We start from the raw sequence: 22531 nt of genomic DNA on the forward strand, positions 1-22531 counted from the left end.
TCATATATTCATGAGACACCAATTAAAACAAAAACTGTAATTGATTCTCTTGAGAATATTTCTGGATTTGCTACAATAAATTGTCAGAAAGAGATCTAAGATGAGAAAAACCTAAATGAAGATCTATATCCATTGTCAAGAGTCAAATTAAGCACATGTCTCAACTTCAATCTTTCAAATAATTGTATATAATCATATAAAGTGAAGTCTAAACTGTAAGAGTAATGCACATTATATTCATAATGTTTATCAACACTAAGAAAATAAATTTCAGCTGCAGAATTTGTAACTGCAACATTTCCAAGCACCAATTTAAAATTACATATATGCCATTATAAAATGCATGTTTAAGAATCTGCGATCAACTATACAAAACTATAAAGCAAATTTAGTTCATCCTGGAGCAGAATCATTCATGGGTAGACTGTAGAATTGATTCAGAATTAGATATCTAAGAAGGCCTCAAACAAAATGGCAAGCTGCAAGATCTCCTTCAGAACATTTATGTCTGTACATATTCTTCTAGTTTAAGATAGAAAGTATCCTCATAGAAAACTGACATTTTTCTATAGTGATATAATTTAATTCAGTGGCTCAAAACAAGTGGGTAAATATATAATATGTTATTGTGTACAACACTGGGGGCATTTTTTTTAAATGGTGCACTGCTTCATGTCATTGCATGTATACTGTGATTAATATTTGAATGCATGTATGACATGAATAATAAATCATCATGTCCATCACATCATTGCAACTATCATGGGGGAATCAAAAAATATTGTGTAAATTCATGATCTTATAACATACCTTAAAAAAGACATAACTTTCACCATTATTGGGGGTAAAATTCAAAGGATGAGTTCATACAAATCAAGTATTCCTTGACTGATGAGCCTCATAAATTCAAAATATCACAACAATCCTTTGGCTTATCTGACAGTTTTTAACACAACTACTGAGTAGGGATTTACTCTGAAAAAGATAAAATGCATCAGCAAAAATTAGGTAATAATAGTAATTTTGTTATGGTGTTTCTCTACTGCTTCTCAACAATGTGTGTGTGGGGGAGAAAAGGTGTATCTGGATTGGGGAGAGAAAAAGAGAGTGATAGAGTGGAAGGGATAGAAATGAAAAGATTAGGGAACTTTTGCAGTGGATTAGGATTAGGTTCAGTTGTCCTTTTCTAGTTTACTTATTAATGTATCTCTGCATGTCCTTGACTTTTAACTTGGTTCTGTGTTTTCTGTCCTGTGAATATGCCATGAAAACAATAATGGAGTTCAGATGAAAAATATTTTTTTTAATAGTTCTCAAATTTCGACAAACATGGAGACAAAAGGGGAGGTAATCCAAAGCAGCACTCCAGCTCTGCAATAAAGGTTACTCATTAAAAATATTGCATTAGTCTTCTGAAACAGGAATGTCGTAGTTGTGCAGGTGCCATGTGACTCCAGATCCACAGCAATGTGAATGGCCTATCAAGAGTTCTGCCATGGAGTACTGGTTAACGCTTCCGCTTAGCAGCCCTGCAGCTTCCTGGTTCGAATCTCGCTTCTGGCAGGTGTTGAGTCCATTAAATGGCCTATCAAGCAACTCAGCAATTATTGATGAGCATAAATGATGGACCATTCCAGTGACACTCACATACAATAAATAAAAAAAGGACCTTGTTGCAGACTTAGAGGAGGTGATGTTGCCATGCGGTGCTGCTCTTGTCCTCTGGATAGTACAGGTCGCGGGTTTGAAAGATACTGTTTAATGGGGCTTGGTAAGTTGCTGCAAAGCATCCTGTACACTGTGGTTATTGTGCACCGGTGGTAGGAGTGAATGTTGAAGCTGCTGGATGAGGCGCCAACCAACAGGATACTTTGTTCTGGATCTTATTCAGTGTTGTGGGCTACATCTAAGTTTGACTCTAGCGAGTGGAGTTTTCCCCTTGCTTCCACTGATTGACAATTTTGGTAGGGTTTCCTGATGCCACATTAGGTCAAGGACGGTATTCTCACCTGGACTGCAAGGGTCGTTATCAGATTGTTCCCGTCAAGTGTAAATTTTTTTTTAAAATTCCCAATTAAGAGGCAATTTTAGTGTTGCCAATCCACTGACCCTGCACATCTTTGGGTTGCAAACTCCACACGGTGACCCGCGGCCGGGATTGAACCCGTTAAGTGTAAAATGATGTATCGGAATAAGTGATTGAAGAATGGTGAGAGTGATAACTGTTGATTACCTAAATTATCAGGCAGAAACAAAGCTGGAGGGCAGTTAAAATGGCCTTTGGGACAGACCTGTAATGATCCCACCGTCTTCTCATGGATTCTGATCCTGACAGCTTTGTGAGCAGGAGAAATTGACAGCTGCTGAAATATGCAAATCGGGCTCTGATGTCATCTGATCACAAATTGCATTATACAGCACTGCTAATGTAGTGAAACAGATGAGGGCTGTTCACAGGAGCATTATCAAATAAACTTTGGCACCAAACCACATGTGGGGATGTTAGGACAGAACCAAATTCTTGGCTAAAGGGGGAGGCAGAATATTTGGGTTTCACCAAGAGTGGGAGTTGTTGCAGGCAGGAAAACAAGTGGGAAGTATCCCCATGGCACTTCATGGCAGTATAATAGCAGGCTAACTTTCTTTCTGTTCCATGTCAGGGTGCCCATTTGCATGCATTAATATGTCATGAATGACCATCAAAAACACAACTCGTTGGAATCAGTTTCTCCCTCCTAATTATGTGCCATGCCAGCAGAATATTACAGTAAGAAGTCTTACAACACCAGGTTAAAGTCCAACAGGTTTGTTTCAAACACGAGCTTTCGGAGCACGGCTCCTTCTTCAGGTGAATGGAAAGGCTTGTTCCAGAAATGTTTATACATTTGTATAAACAAATGTATAAACATTTCTGGAACAAGCCTTTCCATTCACCTGAAGAAGGAGCCGTGCTCCGAAAGCTCGTGTTTGAAACGATAAACATTTCTGGAACAAGCCTTTCCATTCACCTGAAGAAGGAGCCGTGCTCCGAAAGCTCGTGTTTGAAACAAACCTGTTGGACTTTAACCTGGTGTTGTAAGACTTCTTACTGTGCTCACCCCAGTCCAACGCCGGCATCTCCACATCATAGCAGAATATTAGACCAATCTGATTCACGACTAGATATAAGTGGTGCACACTTGCCAGCCTTCATTTCACTCATGACTTCCAGGTGCGTATAGCATTGAAAGTCTACCAGTAGCCATGTTGCTCTACTACCAAAACTGCTCTCTCAGGTTAGTAGGTTTCTCAGGCAGGGCTCTTTGTAGTAGGTGCTGCAGGGCACAGGCAAGGATGCGTGCATGTGTGCGTGGGGTGCAGGCAAGACTGCTCACACTGGTTTCTGCGGGGCACACGCAGGGTTGCTCACAGACAGTGCTGCAGGGCTGTTTGCACTGGATGCTGCAGGGTGCAGGTAGGGCTGTTTGCACTGGGTACTGCAGGACAATGGCAGTGCTGTTCACACAGGGTGCTCCGGGGTGCAAGCAGCGCTCCTCTCTCGGTGCAGTGGGTCGTAAACAGGGCTGTTCACACAGGGTGCAGGCGGGGCTACTCACTCAGTATTGTGGGCCATAGGCAGGGCTCTTCACACAGGGTGCTGCAGGGCGCCGGCAGGGTTGTTTGCACTGGGAGTTGCAGGCCGCAGGCAGGACTACTTACACAGAATGCAGAATGCAGGGCACAAACTGGGCGCTGCAGGTTTTACGACGTTGTGGGCAAGCGTTTGGTCAATTCCAGCACCACTCGTCCCAGAGCCACAATACAAGTGAATTAGCCAATAATTCTAATAAAAATTCCCGAAGTCTTTGACCTTTGGCTGCCCAATAATTAGTCATCACGTCTGTAAGTTGAAACAGAATTACGGTTTATTTATACCAAGAACTATCATGAAAAATGCTGTAAATACAACTGGATAACAACAATTTAATACCTACTATGCCCTTTAACTGCCCCACTCTCTAGTCACACACACAAGGCAGACAAGCACAGAGGGGGAAAGGGATGAAACATAATAAGGATGAAAGTCAAAGATGGGTCTTTGCTTCAAATGGTGGTTCTTTAGCACACTTCCTGATTAAAGTCTCTGGTTATCAGCAGGTCATGGTCTTCCTTCATGGGTCATTTATTCAAAATCCTTGTAGTTTAGAAAAAGAATGCAGTACTCACAGGCAGAGGTTTTTCCAGAGAGACACTTTAGTTCTTATCAACTGGGCCTTCAGCTCGGTGTCCACATTCAGTCCTGTCCATTTCTGGAGAGGCAGTTTATTTCAATTCAAAACTTGCTTCCAGCTGTGGTTTAACTTCAGGCGCTGCAGTCTCAGGAGAATGGCGTCCAGACTTTCTGGAGAGTCAGCCAGCCCTCACGGTAGACCCTTCAGGACAGTTTAGCTGGATCTTTTAGAAGTTCATAGGTTAGACCCCCCCATCAGGTTTCTAGAATCAAAACTGAAACCAGACTGGAATCTCGGGACTCTAAAAACGTATCAGTGGGATCAGTTCAATCACCATCTGTTATCAGGCAGAGCACAGCCCCCTGGGCCCATTCATTGGCCACCAGCCAAATCAATGAGAAATGATATCGGCCAGGCTGCAATCACCAGTTTAAACCAGGATTCTTCTGTTTGAATTAAAGGTACAGGCCACTTGCAGAGTACTTACCTAAAAGTCACAGGTCCATTAAATATTCATACATCAAAAGTGCAACAGCAAAAATAAAAGATAGGGGAAATAATGAAATAAACAGCAACAAACAGGAAGGACCCTTACATACCTCCCCCCCCTCCAAAAAAAAGAATGAAACTTCAGTGCACGGACATTTCATTATGAGGTATGCAAGACATAAATCCCAAGCACACATCCATCCAATCCATCCCCATGACACAAGTTACCTTCCCAGTCTCTACATTGGTAACTAGTCAGCTCTTAAACACGTGACAAAACATCCATAATCACATTATCCTTTCCGGCAATATGTACAATTTTAACATTGAACTGTTGTAATAATATACTCTAACCGCATAACCTTGAATTCCAGGTTTTAAACTTCTCTATAAACACAAGTGGACTATGTTCTGCATAAACAAAATATTGTTTTTGTCATGTCAGACTTATATTTCAAAGTGCTGCAGAGCTAGTAGCTTTGTTTTTAATGGTGGAATACTTTCTCTGGCACAGATATATTTTTTTCTGGAAAAAACTCCACTGGTCTCTCTATTCCTGCATCATCGTCTTGTAGTAGCACTGCCCCTACCCCAGGTCACTGGCATCAGTGGCCATTTTAAATGGTCTGGAAATGTTCGGAGCAGCCAGCAGTGGTTTGTTCACGTGGCCTTCAACTTCTCAAACTCTACTTGGCGCTCTGCGGTCCGCAGAGCTTCCGCATGTTTCTCGAACATGACCAATATGCATTGTATGTCAGTCTCTAACTGAACCAGTTCCTATGGTTTTAGTCGAGATGGATGTGGCCTTACTGATTCAGAGTTTTTTATGCCCACATCATGAGCAGCTAACAGAGTGCCCCCTTGTGCTTTCCCAAGACTCAGTCTATACTCCCTCCATCTCTCATATAATGCAGTCTCCCTTCTGATTGAATATTCATTGGACAACCAAACATTGAGGATCGCCTGCAACTAAACTGCAAATAGTATTGCCAATGAGGAGAGAAACATTGGATTCATGTTTAACCAATAAACTCTTCAATCCATCCAGCTTTAGATTCTCTCCAGTCCTTCACATGGGTACCTTCAGCAACAAGTTCAGCTGAGGGTTCAATCCTCTCAGAGTTGGTTGACTTTATATGCACCATTCTTTATCTCCTCATTGGAGTTTTCGTAATCACAGCCCTTATCTCCATGTGATAATACGGATTGAAACAATTTGTGCTTTCTAGAACTCAATTATTTCTCTTTACTTTTAGAATCCGAGGATAGCACGCTATTTGAGCCATGAACTTTCTGGTTGTTGTTAAGATATGGTGGCAGAACCACTTTGTGATTCTCTGTGGTAAACCACTGTTGCACCTATATTAGGTGATGTATGGTAGGACATGTACTACAGGTACGTCGGTAGTCCCTGCCTGCTGGCTCCGCCCAGTAGGCGGAGTATAAATGTGTGTGTCCTCCATGCTGGACTTTAGTAGATGGGCTTTAGAGGGTAGATGGGCTTTAGAGGAGTTTCACAGGTCGACGCAACATCGAGGGCCGAAGGGCCTGTACTGCGCTGTAATGTTCTATCTATGCGGCAGCCATTTCGCCAGCTGCTGTTGGAGGCCACACATCTTCGAGCAATAAAGCCTCAGTTGTATCCAACTCTCGTCTTTGCACAATTGATCGTGCATCAATTAATTGCTTTAAGATTTTCAAAAGATGGACCTCTGTATCAAGCCGGATCGCCTGCAGCTGAATCCACAATCAAGCGACGCAAAAAGGGACTTTCAGCACTGGCTAGCTTGTTTCGAGGCGTACATCAACTCGGCGCCAAGCCCTGTCTCTGAGGCTCAGAAAATACAGATACCGTACTCAAGGTTGAGCTCCATCTTTCCGCTGATCCAGGAAGCGCCAAACTATGCCGAAGCCATGACGCTTCTCAAAGAAAATTACGCTCAGAAGACGAACATGCTCTTCGCCAGGCACTTACTCGCCACTCGCTCTCAACTCCTTGGTGAGTCCATAGAAGACTTCTGGTGGGCCCTAATCCCACTCGTCCGGGACTGTGACTGTCAGGCTGTTACGGCCATGGAACATTCAAACCTCCTTATGCGGGACACTTTTGTTACGGGGATTGGATCGGACCTCATACGCCAGCGACTGTTAGAAGGGGTACGCTCGATCTCGCAGAGACAAAGAAGCTAGCGCAATGTTCAGGCCTACACCCCCAGCCACGCGGCCCACCCCTCCTACGCGTCGTGGACCCCACAGACGGCTGCCCCAGCGGGGGCCTTACCAGCCAATACGCCTGCACCACGCGCCAGCCAGCGAACCCCGGGGTCCCCAATGTACTTTTGCGGCCAGCAGAAAATACCCCCGCTAACGCTGCCCGGCCCGCGCTGCCCTTTGTAGGCTTGCGGTAAGAAGGGGCACTTCGCCGTGGTGTGCCAGGCCCTTGCAGTCGCCGCTATTGCCCCCACCCCCCTCATTTAAGGACAAGGGCGCGCCATCTTCACCTCCCGGACCTCGCTGCGGCCAGTGGGTGCCGCCATCTTCTCCCCCTCAGACACGCTGCGGCCATGTGGGCACCGCCATCTTCTCCCCCTCAGACAAGCGCGGCAGTGGGCGCCGCCATCATCCCCTCTGTGCGGCCCATGGGTGCCGGCATCTTGTTCAACCCCTGCCACGTGCGGCCCATGGGCCCATTTTGTTCTCCTCAAGATCTTCAGGCGCCGCCATCTTGTCTCCCCCACGGCACATGGGCACCGCCAGTGTTCCAGGACCTGTGTCCCCTGGTCTCCCCATCATCCGACACCAGTGACGACCGACCACGACTCGCCTCAGTGACCATCGACCAGTCTCGTCCGCACAACCTGGCCACCGTATTGACCAGCGTGAAAATCAACGGACACTTGACCTCTTGCCTGCTGGACTCCAGGAGCACCGAAAGCTTCATCCACCCGGATACGGTAAGGCGCCACTCCCTTGCAGTACACCCCGCCAACCAAAGATTCTCCCTGGCCTCCGGATCCCATTCCGTGGCATTCCAGGGGTACTGTACGGTTATACTCATGGTCCTGGGTGTAGAATTCAGCGGCTTCCACCTCTACGTCCTCCCTAACCTCTGCGCTGCCCTACTACTCGGCCTCGATTTCCAGTGCAATCTCCAGAGCCTAACCCTGAAATTCGGCGGGCCCCTACCACCCCTTACTGTGTGCGGCCTCGCGACCCTAAACGTCGAGCCGCCTTCCCTCTTCGCAAATCTAACCCCGGATTGCAAACCTGTCGCCACCAGGAGCAGACGGTACAGCACCCAGGACAGGACCTTCATCAAGTCTGAGGTCCAGCAGCTGCTTCGGGAAGGTATCATAGAGGCCAGCAACAGCTCCTGGAGAGCCCAAGTGGTAGTAGTTAAACCTGGGAGAAACATAGAATGGTCGTGGACTACAGGCAGACCATCAATCGGTACACGCCGCTCGCTGCGTACCCCCTCCCACGCATATCTGATATGGTCAATCAGATTGCACAGTACCGGGTGTTCTCAACGGTAGACCTCAAATCTGCCTACCATCAGCTCCCCATTCGGAAATCGGACCGTCAACACACTGCCTTCGAGGCAGACGGTCGCCTCTATCACTTCCTCAGGGTTCCTTTTGGCGTCACCAACGGGGTCTCGGTCTTCCAAAGGGAGATGGACCGAATGGTCGACCGGTACGGTTTGCGGGCTACCTTTCTGTACCTAGACAATGTCACCATCTGCGGCCATGATCAGCAGGACCACGATGCCAACCGTGCCAAACTTCTCCACACCGCCAGTCTCCTAAACCTCACCTACAACAAGGAGAAGTGCGTGTTTAATACGACCCGCTTAGCCATCCTCAGCTATGTGGTCCAGAACGGAGTTCTGTGGCCCGATCCCAACAGCATGCACCCCCTCATGGAGCTCCCCCTCTCCAACTGCCCCAAGGCCCTCAAACGCTGCCTGGGGTTCTTTTCATATTACGCCCAGTGGGTCCCAAACTATGCGGACAAGGCCCGCCCACTCATACAGTCCACCCATTTTCCCCTGACAGCCGATGCACAACAGGCCTTCGCCCGTATCAGAGCCGATATCGCCAAGGCCGGGATGCACGCAGTAGACGAGGCATTGCCCTTTCAAGTAGAGAGTGACACATCAGAGGTCGCCCTAGCCGCCACCCTCAACCAGGCAGGCATTCCGTGGCATTCTTTTCCCGCACCCTTCATGCCTCAGAAATTCGGCACTCATCCGTTGAAAAAGAGGCCCAAGCTATCGTTGAAGCTGCGTGGCATTGGAGGCATTACCTGGCCGGCAGGAGATTCTCTCTCCTCACTGACCAACAGTCGGTAGCCTTCATGTTCAATAACACACAGCGGGGCAAGATCAAGAATGATAAGATCTTGAGGTGGAGGATCGAGCTCTCCCCTACAATTACGAGATTTTGTATCGCCCCGGCAAGCTCAACGTGCCCCCAGACGTCCTATCCCGAGGTACATGTGCCAGCGCACAAGTAGACCGACTCCGGGCCCTGCACGACAGCCTTTGTCACCTGGGAGTCACACGGTGTAGTAGTCAGTATTAGGGTATTATGGTACCCAGGTTGATGCTGTAAGACCACTGGTGTGGGAGGTACCTGAGACAGCAATATCATTGGTGAAGCCTGATTCCCCTTCGCCATCCCATGTCCCGACATGACGTCTGCTACCTTCATCAAAGCCCTCAACACAATCTTCGCTCTGTTCGGCTTCCCCGCCTACATCCACAGTGACAGGGGATCCTCATTCACGAGTGATGATTTACGTCAGTTCCTGCTCAGCAGGGGTATCGCCTCTAGCAGGACGACAAACTATAACCCCCGGGGAAATGGACAGGTGGAGAAGGAGAACGGGACGCTATGGAGGGCCGTCCAACTGGCCCTATGGTCCAGGAACTTCTCGGCCTCCCGCTGGCAGGAGGTCCTCCCTGATGCACTACGCTCCATTCGGTCACTACTGTGCACCGCCACTAACAACACACTCCACGAACGTCTTTTTGCCTTTCCCAGGATGTCGCTCCCAACTTGGCTTGCAACTCCAGGACCCGTCCTGCTCCGTAGGCGCGTCCGACTCCACGAGGTGGACCCGTTGGTGGAGAGGGTGCAATTGCTCCATGCAAACCCCCAGTATGCCTACGTGGTGTACCCCGACGGCCACCAGGATACTGTCTCCCTCAGGGGTCTGGCACCAGCAGGTTCTACACACACACACCCCTCCGGCCTGGCGCCACCCTCCGCTCCCCAGGCGCTTCCAGCAGCAACCCCACCTTGACCATCCGTCCTCCTCCTGCCCATGCCTGAGGATGAAGAGGATTTCGGCATGCTCCAAGAGTCACCGAAGATCAGACCAGCATTGGCATCGCCGCCACCACTGCATCGCTCCCAGCCTGCACATCAAGGCCCCAGACCGGTTAAACCTCTAACTGGTCCACTGGACTTCAAAATACATTTTTTTCTCTCTCCAATATTGTAAATGTATAACTCATTTGTTGTATATAGTTCTCCACCACCCCTGCCGGACTCAATTTTAACAGGGGGTGAATGTGGTAAACCACTGTTGCACCTATATTAGGTGATGTATGGTAGGACATGTAGTACAGGTACGTCGATAGTCCCTGCCTGCTGGCTCCGACCAGTAGGCAGAGTATAAATGTGTGTGTTCTCCATGCAGCAGCCATTGCGCCATCTCCTGTGGGAGGCCACACATCTTTAGAGCAACAAAGCCTCAGTTGTATCCAACTCTCGTCTTTGTGCAATTGATCGTGCATCATTCTCCACCCACCTTCCCCTTAATTTTTAAAAAGGAATTGTTTATTCATTAGTTCACCACCTTTGCATTTGGCTTCCTTTACCTTGAAGAGGCACTGTGCACTTTTAAAAGAATATGGGTTAACCATTTGCGTGGTGTTACTTCATAGTCCTTACTGGCTTCGTCCTGACGAACTGATGCCATGCTTTGTGTACTTTCCTTCAAAGCAGGCATGCGCTGTGAAATATTTGCACCTAATGTGAATGGCAAGAGGTTGTAGCAAATTACCTTTGGGAAATTCCAAGTCACTTTCTTCTTCCAATTTGCTGTCTTCCTTCCTAGCTTTGCAAGAATATTTGCCATTTGATCAAGATTAGTTAGTGACGGGGCTATTTGGTAACAGCTGTTTATCATGACTTCATAATCAGAACCAAAATTGAACTCAGAACTCGCATCTGACTCTTCAAAACTGCCATTACAATTAGGTTTGGACTATTCTTTCTTCTGGTCACCTTTGGTCTTAGATTTCTCAGAATCTGGGACTCTCTACTAAATGTTATCTTCGGCAAATCTCTGAGGAATCACTCTCGTGGAGATAATTTCATCAGTATCAACCAAGTCAGATTCACTATCATGGTCACTTGATATGTGATCAAGTTTAACATTTATTTCTTTGAGTCATTGACTGCCCAATGGGTTTTCCTAATTACTCCATGCCCTACTGATGGCATCTCATCTGCTAACTGCTGTACTTCCCATGGACTCTCTGTAATCGTGGGTGAAGGTACAACCTTCACTCCGGCCAAATATTTTCCAAAAAGTAAGTCTACTCCATCCATTGGGAAGTCCTTAACTACTCCGACAGCTACTGCATCTGACACTAAATCACACTCTAATATAAGCAAGATGGCACCGGAGTGAGGAGACTGTCTGTGAGCTCTCCCCCACAGATCCACTTCCTACATCTCTTATAACCCTACTAATCTTTTGAAACTTATTTCTAACACTATTATCTCTAGCCATGTTCTCTCATGTTCACTCACAGGTCTGTAGGACCTCCAATTTCCATGGACCAAATCCTATATGACCCAACACTACCCGACCTGGCAGGACTTGATCAGCGAACCGACCATGACCTGAAGCAGAAGAGATCTGACCCCAACCTCGCCTAGCACTCGAGCCGGCATCTATAGTCCTGACCCGGCTCCCGAAGCGCCCGACCGGGCCTCCAACCACCTGACCAGGCCTGATCCGGAGACGCCCACCCAGCGCCCTGACTCACCAGAAGAAGAGGAAGGAAATCGACCAAAGCCTAGTTGGATGCTGATCTCAAGAGTGCCCGACCCGACCATGTGGCCCGGCTCATCCCAGGAAGATTCTACCAGCATCTCAAATGCATCATAATCACACCCAAAACAGAGAAGACCCCAAGCGAGGACCCGAACACGCTGGAAGACCCCAACCTCGCAGAACCCCGAGGCCCGACTGGAACGTGAACATGCCTTCCCAGTGACCCTGAAATTTCAATCAGAGACCAGGCCCCCTCCAGACGTAACCACATAACTTCCACATGGTCAGACATCTCTCAATGGATCCTGGGACCACCCAGAAGCATCCGCTGACCTAGGAAACGCGGGAAACACACTGGTCTGCAGGTGAAACTAAAACAACATGGTTTCAAGTCTCCTCTCCCCAGCATACTCATAGCAAACATCCGAGCGATCGAAAACAAGCTGGACGAGCTTAACGCTAAATTTACCTCTCAGAGATAAGTGAGAGACTGCTGTGTGCTCCGTTTCATAGAGACCGGACTGTGTCATAAAACCCAAGGGTTTTTTAATTCATTGGATGGAACACACGGTGTCCTGAGGCAAAACGAAGGGTGGAGTGGTTTCCTCCTCATCAACTCCTCCTGGTGCTGATGTGGCAACCCTGGCGAACTAATCCATCCTGGACCTGGAATACTTGACTGTGAAGTTCCGTCCATACTACCTTCCACAGGAGTTCATTTCTGCCATCATCACAGCGGTCTACATTCCACCACAGGTGGAACTGAAAAAGGTGCTTGATGAATCGGACACGATTATAAACAACCTGGATACGGAATGCCAGGAGGCCTTGTTATCATGGCCGCGGACTTCAACCAGGCCAAACTCAAGAGTTTCCTGCCAAAATTCCACCAACACATCTCCTGTCCCATCAGGGCCCCTACCATTCTTGACCACTGCTACACAACCATCAAGAGCACCTACTGCTCCATCCCCCACAAGATGGTGTTCCTTCTCCCAGCATACAAGCAGAAACTTAAACGGGAGGATCCTGTTAAGAAGGTCGTGTAATTCTGGGCCGAGGCAAAGGAAGAGCTCCTACATGACTGCTTGGAGTCAGTGGACTACTCCATATTCAAGAACTTGCTGGCCAATCTAGACGCGTGTGACGCTACCATCATAGACTTCATCAGTAAGTACGTTGAGGACTGTATGCCAAAGAAGGTAATACATGTGTTCCCAAACAGTAAACCATGTTTACATTTCATGTTCCAGGGTGCAGGTAATGCTGCTGGCAGAGTGTGCCGCAGGGCGCAGGTAGGGCTGCTCCCACTGGGTGCTGTAGGGCGCAGGTAGGGCTGCTTCCACTGGGTGCTGCAGCGCGCAGGTATGGCTGCTCACACAGGATGCTGCAGTTCTGTTCCTACTGGGTGCTGCATGTTGCAATTCTCCCAATGGCAGTTAATGATATGTCGGTCTTCTCACTGGCAAGTGGCGGGGATGCTATTTACATTCGGTTGCATCTCATGAATGCTCATTAAAACAATTGCTCACCGGTGTCCCATCAGGCCTTCCAATCTTGTGTCACGCCAGTGTGAAATCATATTGGCATCAAATCTGATTGCTAAAGAGTGGATTGCACAAGTCGACCCTCAGTTCACCAGAGACATCAAGGTGAGCACAGCAAAGTTTTTCTGCCATAGTGCTGTGTTTCTCCTGATGTAATGTTCACCGCTCTACTGTGACAGACTGGTTCCTGCCCTCCATCTAAAATCCAAGCTGGCCTTCATGGACAGCAAGGTGCTGCGAGACCCATGGATACACCTGTGTCTCCGTCTCGGTTCAGGACTGTGCTGGGGGTTGAGAACTACAGGGGTCTCCTTCCCCACCATGGTGCCACACAGCAGTGTTGTACTTTTATTTTTGCATTGTAGCCTGGAGGATGATGTGATGGTCAATGACAGAGGGAAAGTAAGGAGTATGGGAATTGGATTAGATTGGATTGTCACGTGTGCCGACAGACAGTGAAATATATTTTTCTGCATACAGCTCAAACAGATCATTTAGTACCTGAAAAGAAAATATGTAATAGGACAACACAAAGTACACAATGTAAATACATAGACACCGGCATCGGGTGAAGCATACAGGAGTGCAGTATTAATCAGATCAGTCCATAAGAGGATTGTTTAGGTGTCTGGTAACAGCAGGGAAGAAGCTGTTTTTGAATCTGTTCATGCGTGTTCTCAGACTTTTAGATCTCCTGCCCGATAGAATAAGTTGAAAGAATGAGTATGCTGGGTGGGAGGAATCGTTGATTCTGCTGCCCGCTTTCCCAAAGCAGTGGGAGGTGTAGATAGGGCCACTGGATGGGAGGTGGGTTTGTGTGATGGACTGGGCAGTGTACGTGACTCTCTAAAGTTTCTTGTGGTCTTGGGCCAAGTAGTTGCCATACCAGGCTGTAACGTAGCCAGATAAGATGCTATGCTGCACCTGTAAAAGTTGGTAAGTCAGTGGTAGACATGCCGAATTTCCTTAGTTTTCTGAGGAATGTATAGGCTCTTTTGTGCTTTCTTGGTGGTAGCGTCAACCAGGACAGTATTTTTAGTGATGTGCACACATAGGATTTGAAGCTGTCAACCATCTCCACCTCGGTCCCATTGATGCAGACAGGGCTGTACAGTACTTTGCTTCCTGAAGTCAATGGCCAACTCTTTAGTTTTTGCTGGCATTGAGGGCGAGATTGTCGTTACACACTCCACTAGTTTTCTCTATCTCCCTCCTGAATTCTGACTCATCGTTGTTCGAGATCCGGCCCACTAAGGTCGTGTCATCACAGTGGCGTGCAGAGGTCTGGTGATGCCCGGGCAAATCTTGATTGTATGCCCCAAAGACTCAAGTATAAGGCCTATATACTGAGAAATATTATGAGAAAGGAAAACATTTTGAATATATAACACAGATGAAACATGAAATAAACGCTTTATTCGATTTTAATATAAATCAATCAAATTTATTAAGTTCTTTTCCCCAAATGATACCTCCTGTCACAAAACACCTGAACTACTTCACTTTTTACATCAGCTGTGAGAAATTCTTTTTCAACGCTTATTAAAGCCAGGTTGGTCAGTCGCTCCTGTGACATAGAAGACCTCAGATATGTTTTTATTAATTTCAGTTTTGAAAATGACCTTTCACAGCTTGCGACTGAAAATGCGATTGTAAGCAGTAATCTGTATGAAACATACAGCGTCGGAAAGACATCCCTCCCATACTGCAGTAAAGACTCCAGAGCATCTTTAGGATCAGGGGGAACTCTATTCCCTCCAGCTCGAAGGAACATCACAAAATCAATAATTTTGTCATATAACTGAATTGCAACCACATCATTGTCATAATAATTTGCAAAGTCTGAACATTCCTTTTTTTAATTTCTCTCTTTCTTGTTCATCTTCAATCACTACTGAATTCAAGTTCAGAAGAAAAGAAAATCGGTCACTGAGTCTTTGAAGACGGACACTGCGGTCTTCAATTTCAGTTTTTAATCTGTTCACAATCTCTACCATTACTCTATTCACTTCTTCTTGTGCCGTCAGTCCACTATCTCTTGCTGACTCTCCAGGCATTATTCTTCTTCTCCTTGTTCATGTAATTGGTATTCCCCAATTTTCACAATATTCATTGGCTAAATCTATTGCATTGTGGATAATTTCGTCATTCTTCAAATTCAAGATATGAATAAGTCCTCTCAGATCACAAGAAGCTTCATGGAACCCCATTTTCGGATCCTGCAAACGTTTTGAGACTTTCTCCACTGATGATAAACTGAGTACCAAAAATTTAATAAAGCTATAAACGGGAACTGTTGAATAGAGTTCAGTAGCGATCCTGCATCAGATTTAGTTTCCCTTGAAAATTCTCCTTCCAGCAGGTGTTGAAGGCTTGCAATAACGTTGTCACATTCTTCGTGGATTACTTGCACAGCATCATGGCTGGAACTCCATCTTGTGTCACACTGTCTTTTCACAGTCTGAGTGACAAATGATTTTAACACTTCCCAACGAGAAGTAGATGAAGGAAAAAAAGTAAAGAGTTTTTCTAGAATGCCAAAAAATGTAACAACAACAGGTTGCACCTCACTTGCATGGACACAGGCCAAATTGAGGCTGTGGTTCTCGCAGTTCACAAAACACAGTTTTTGGGTTAACTTCAAGAATTTTTTGTTGAACACCTCTTCTCACTCCAGCCATAACTGCTGTGTTATCATATGCTTGACCACGACAGTCATTCATGGAAATTTTGTCTTCTTCCAATTTTTCCTGAATTTTATTTACCAGGCTGACTGCATCTTTCTTGTTGACTTGAAAAAATCCCAGAAATCTCCTTTATTTCTACTTTTCTGTTTTCATCAATATGAACGTAACGCAGAATTTCAGAAACCTGATCTTCATGGGCAATATCTGGAGTTGAATCCAGCATTATGCTAAAATATTTTGTGTCCTTAATTTCGGAAATTATATTTTTCTTGACAGTTTCACCAAGAAGATTGATTATTTCGTTTTGAATTCTGTTGGACAAGTAGGTGACACTTTTTGGTTTCTCTTTCCCCTCTCTGCAAGTGTTTTGCTAAGATGTCATCATATTTGGCCAAAAGTCTGATTGTTGCTAGAAAGTTTTCCTGTATTTTCACTGACTGTCTCCCCTGGCTCTGATAACCCAGATATTCCTTCTCCTCGATGTCCACGATAGGCCAGATTCTGTTTTGCCAGAAAGGATATAACCTCGACAATCCGTTCAGTTATAGCTTTCCATCTTTTCTTTTCAGCAGACATTTGCTGTTGAAGTTCAGCATCTATCTTAGTTGAATGATGGAGTCGAACTACGAGGTTCAGGTATTCCCTCATGTGAGCTCTATGAGAAGGGCTTTTCTCATGGTCAGGTATGTGTTGGATTTAATTTTCTCCAAGTGAGAAACCGTCTTCCTTTCCAAAGTTTGACACAGACGACAAATGCTCCTTTGAAAACAAAAAGCAAACAAAACAGTAGCATGCTTTCCGATATGGAGAATATAACAACCATTTTCTCTCCACAATTTCTCCGTTTGTGGAAACTTTATCAAACCATTGTTTGGAAAATGATCTCCCATCCTTCTCAGCAAATGGACCCCTTTTATTCTGATATCTTTCAGGGCCATGTTGTAATATTGTCATCTTCAAATGATCTGGAATCGGTTTCTTCAAACAGCCAAAATCGCTTCTTTGCAAAAATATGCTAAAATCTTCTTTATTTTCCTCACGTGGATCATCATCCTGACAACGAGACTGAGGAGAGAGAGTATTATGTTCTGACCGAGCTGAATCCGTATCAGAAAAATCCTTCTCTGCACCCACATCATCTTTTACTTCTCCAGGTTCTCCTACTTCTTCTTTACTTCTTTTCATCCATGCATCTAATGCCCCTCTTTGATGGGACTCTTCTTCGACTCTGGCCCTCTTTTTTTTCCTGTCTGTGCTCCACTCGGTTGTACACAAAATACTCGTAACATTTCATTTTCTATCTCAAAAACCGTAAGACGCATGAGAAAATGGGAAGAAAATGGTAAACAATCGATCATAGAACATAGAACAGTACAGCACAGACAGGCCCTTCGGCCCTCAATGTTGTGCCGAGCCATGATCTACCCTACTCAAACCCACGTATCCACCCTATACCGTAAACCCAACAACCACCCCCCTTAACCTTACTACTTTTATTAGGACACTACGGGCAATTTAGCATGGCAATCCACCCTAACCCGCCACATCTTTGGACTGTGGGAGGAAACCGGAGCACCCGGAGGAAACCCACGCACACAGAGGAGGACGTGCAGACTCCACACAGACAGTGACCCAGCCGGGAATCGAACCTGGGACCCTGGAGCTGTGAAGGCATTATGCTAACCACCATGCTACCCCTGCTGCCCCAAGTTGCCGATCAGTTCCAGACGGATAAACCAATTTCATTTCTTTGTTCCTTCGTATCAAATTATTTCACACTGATTCTCCACTGATAATTTTGTGCAATTTATATCTGTATTCGAATATTAGCATGTTAAGGAATAAATGTCTCCTATTCTGAGATTAAATGCCATAGCAGTCCTCTGATCATCCAGGCTTCACTCTTACTACATCCCACATAAATATTTCATTAAATATCACCAAAAAACCTATAAAAAACGTAGTTGCACCCGTTCTAGAGCTATTCACTGACCTGAGTAGGTAAAAGAACTAATCTAGATGCACAAAAGCTGAAGAAAAGACGAGTTATGACTCGAGGAAACGCAGGAACGAACAGCCACGTCTGCTTGTTGCTTTTGATGGTTGCACCACGTACATCATGCGCATGCGTGTGGGGGGATGGGGAGAAGCACCATTTTCTCTAGACAGAAAGGGTACACCATGTTAAAGGAATAAAGGGCTAACAACTACCTCTGCAGCGTGGTGAGCCTCCAAAAATTGATTTATCACTGCTGAAATTTTAAAATTACTATCTTATTTCCTTCTCTGGGGCAGCACGGTGGCCTAGTGGTTAGCACAACCGCCTCACGGAACTGAGGTCCCAGGTTCGATCCCGGCTCTGGGTCACTGTCCGTGTGGAGTTTGCACATTCTCCCCGTGTCTGCGTGGGTTTCGCCCCCACAACCCAAAGAATGTGCCGAGTAGGTGGATTGGCCACGCTAAATTGCCCCTTAATTGAAAAAAATAATTGGGTAATCTAAATTTAAAATTTTTTTTTTTTTTTTTTAATTATTTCCTTCTCTGATTGGATGCCCCCATCCAATGGATGCCCGGGGCCAATGCACCGTCCCCCCCCCCCCCCCCCCCCCTCCCCCCCTCTGCACGCCACTGTGTCATCAGCAAACTTGTAGATGAAGTTGGAGCCAAATTTTGCCATCGAATCATGTGTGTATAGGGAGTACAGTAGTGGGCTAAGTATGCAACCTTGTGGGGCCCCGGTATTGAGGACCATCATAGAGGAGGTGTTCTTACTGATTGTGGTCTATGGGTCAGAAAGTCGAGAATCCAGTTGCAGAGTGAATTGCTGAAATCATCTGGAAATACATCAAATTCCATCTGTATGCTGACATCTATTTCTACTCTACCTCTCTTGACCCCTCCACTGTCTCTGGTTGTCAGAACCCAGTACTGGCTGATCAGAAATTCTTGCAACTAAATATTCAGAAGATCAATCATTGCCTTTTGACTTCTGCCATAAACTCCATTCCCTAGCTCCCTCTCCCTTGAGATTCAGGCTCAACCAGACTGTTTGCAACCTTGATGTTGTACTTAACCCTTAAAGATGAACATCTGACTATATATCTGTTCCATCATTAAGATTGTCTTCTTCCAGCTCTGTAACATTGCTTGATGTCACTCCCGCCTAAGCTCATCTACTGCTGAAACCCTCATTCATGCAGATTTACCTTCAGAAATCACTTTTTCCAACACATTCCTGGCCAGCCTCCATAAAGAACAAAGAACAATACAGCAGAGGAACAGGACCTTCGGCTCTACAAGTCTGTACCAGTCATGACACCAACCTTTGCCAAAAACCCTCATCACTTCCTTGTGCCGTATCCCTCTATACGGCATTTGCACAAATGACTTACCACCCTCTGCGTAAAAAATCTGCCTCACACATCTCCTCTAAAGTTTGCCCCATGGACCTTAAACCTATGCCCCCTGATGACTGACCCCTCCACCCTGTGAAAGAGTGTCTGCCCATCTACTCGATCCATGCCACTCATCATCTTGTAGACCTCTATCAGGTCACCCCTTAACCTCCGTCTTTCTATTGAAAACAGTCAGAGTCTATTCAGCCTCTCAACATAGCTAACACCCTCCAGACCAGGCAACATCCTGGTAAACCTCCTCTGCACCCTCCACATCCTTCTGGTAGTGTGTACGCAATTGTACGCAATATTCCAAGTGCGGCATTACCAAGGTTCTACTCAACTGCAGTGTGGTGAGTAGACTTGCCAGTTTTTACACTCGATGCCCTGTCCAATGAAGGCAAGCAATCTGTATGCTTTCTTGACGACCTTGTCCACTTGTGTTGCCACCTTCAAAGATCTGTGGACCTGCACACCCAGATCTCTCTGACTTTCTATATTCCCAAGAGTTTTACCATTTACGGTATATTTCCTCTCTATGTTAGACATACCAAAATGCATCACCTCACATTTGTCCGGATTGAACTCCATTTGCCATTTCTTTGTCCAGGTCTCCAACCTATCTATATCCTGCTGTATCTCCTGACAACCCTCAACACTATCTGAAACTCCACCAACCTTGGTGTCATCCGCGAACTTACTAATCAGACTGGCTACATTTTCCTCCAAATCGTTTATGTATACCACAAACAACAGAGGCCCAAGCACCGATCCCTGTGGAACACCACTAGTCACAATCTTCCATTCAGAAAAACATCCTTCTATTGCTACCCTTTGCCTTCTGTGACTGAGCCAGTTCTGTATCCATCTTACCACCTCACCTCTGATCCTGTGTGACTTCACCTTTTGTATGGTTTAGCTCAGTGGGCTAGACAGCTGGTTTGTGATGCAGAACAAGGCTAGCAGCATGGGTTCAATTCCCGTACCAGCTTACCCGAACAGGCGCCAGAATGTGGCGACTAGGGGCTTTTCACATTAACTTCATAGTTGTGACAATAAAAGGTTGTTATTATGAGGCACCCTGTCAAAGGCTTTACTGAAGTCCATGTAAACAACATCCATCGCCCTCCAATCATCGTTGTCACCTCCTCAAAAAACTTGATCAAGTTAGTGAGGCACGACCTCCCCTTCACAAAACCATGCTGTCTATCGCTTGAGTCCATTTGTTTCCAAATGGGTATAAATCCTGTCCCTGAGAATTCTCTCCAATAATTTACCTACTACCAACGTGAGACTCACCGGCCTATAATTTCCAGGATTATCTCTGCTAGCTTGCTTAAACAACGGTACAACATTAACTATTCTTCAGTCCTCTGAGATCTCAGCTGTAGCCAATGAGGATACAAAGATGTCAGTCAAGGCCCCAGAAATTTCCTCCCTTACTTCCCTCAGTATTCTGGGATAAATCCCATCTGGCAAGGGGACTTATCTACCTTAATATCTTTAAAAGACCCAATACCTCCTCCTTTTCGATGTTAACAGGACCCAAACCGTCCACACACCATACACAAGAATCAACTTCCACAAAGTCCCTTTCTTTAGTGAACACTGATGCAAAGTATTAATTTAGTACCTCACCCATTTCCTCTGGCTCAACACATAAGGACAGTGGGGGAATCCAAGTTGTCCAATCCTTTCCCTGGCCACCCTCTTGCTTTTTACATATGAATAAAAGCTTTGGGATTCATCTTAATCCTACTTACCAAGAACGTTTCATGATCCCTCCTAATTTCCCGCTTCAGTACCTTCCTACTTTCTTTATACTCAAGGGTTTTGACTGTTCCCACTCTTCTAGACCACACAAAAAACTTTTTCGTTTTGACGAGTTAAACTCATCCAAACTCTGCTGCCCAGATCCAAATGCACACCAAATTCAGTTCACCTAACAGTTCTGCCCTTGCTAACCAACATTGACTCTGTTGTCAAATAAAGGCCTTTATTTTAAAATTCTCAGCTTTGGTTTCAAATTCAGCCATCCATTGCCTCTCCCCTCCCCACCTCTGTAACCTTCTCAAGCCTTGTAAACTTCTAATACATCTGTATTCCTCCAATTCTGTTGTGCATCTCAATTTTAATTCCCCCACCATTGGCAGCTGGGCTGTTAGTTACCTAAATGCTGGGGATTTTCATCTTTAAGATGCTGCCTAAAACTGACCTCTCTGACCAAGTTTTTGCTCAGCCTCTCACATATCCCCTTATGCGGCTCGGTATCAAAAATTGTTTGATACCACCTGTGAAGAGGCTTGATACGTTTTAGTACATTAAAAACACTTATGTATTTCTTTCCACATAAGAAAAACATTGACAGATGGTGACTTTTATTGGTTTTAAATGAAGCACTTCATTTCAGAAATGATGCTATTAAATAATTGTCTTATCTGTTTTCCATCAAATATAATTTATGCAGTGCGTTCTAAAAGTTGAGAATTCCTTCCAGACTGCATATTATATTGCAAAACTGCTAATTGCCCAATACTGCAACAGAGCCTGATTTAAGTGCTTTCATAGTGCCTACTAGCTATTTCTGTTGTCATAAGATGGCAAAAATTCAAAACACAGACCACTAGCTTTTGATGTTAGTTAGATGTGTATGGCACAGACACAATGTAGAAATGTAATAGAACATGTTCTAACTTGAAGGTAACTTGAGTAAATAAGACAGACCTGATTAGGGAGTCTCCAACAAGATTCTGCTTATCTTTCCCATCATGTTGGTAGCTGCCTTTGTAACTATATCAAATCTCTCCGCATGATATATACATTCTGTCAGAAGTCTTTGACAAAGGTCTTATTGCTGGAGTCTCTCTCTTTCTACCTGTCCAATTGATTCTTTTATCTGTTTGTCTGGGATTATACATGCCCATCTGCATTCCAAACAAACAGACAGAATTGAGTACTAGTAAAATGTCACCGTGCATAATGTGCACAATTCGTTTTATTTTCTGCATACTTAAAATGTAGACATATTCTGTAATAAACAATTTGCTGTTCGTTCAGGGTTTGGAAAATGCAAACAATCAATTTTTTTGCTTCTCAAAAAAAATGCTTTAATGAATAAACATTAG

This window comes from Scyliorhinus canicula, chromosome 8 (genome assembly GCF_902713615.1).
Source record: "Scyliorhinus canicula chromosome 8, sScyCan1.1, whole genome shotgun sequence".
Classification (NCBI taxonomy): domain Eukaryota; kingdom Metazoa; phylum Chordata; class Chondrichthyes; order Carcharhiniformes; family Scyliorhinidae; genus Scyliorhinus; species Scyliorhinus canicula.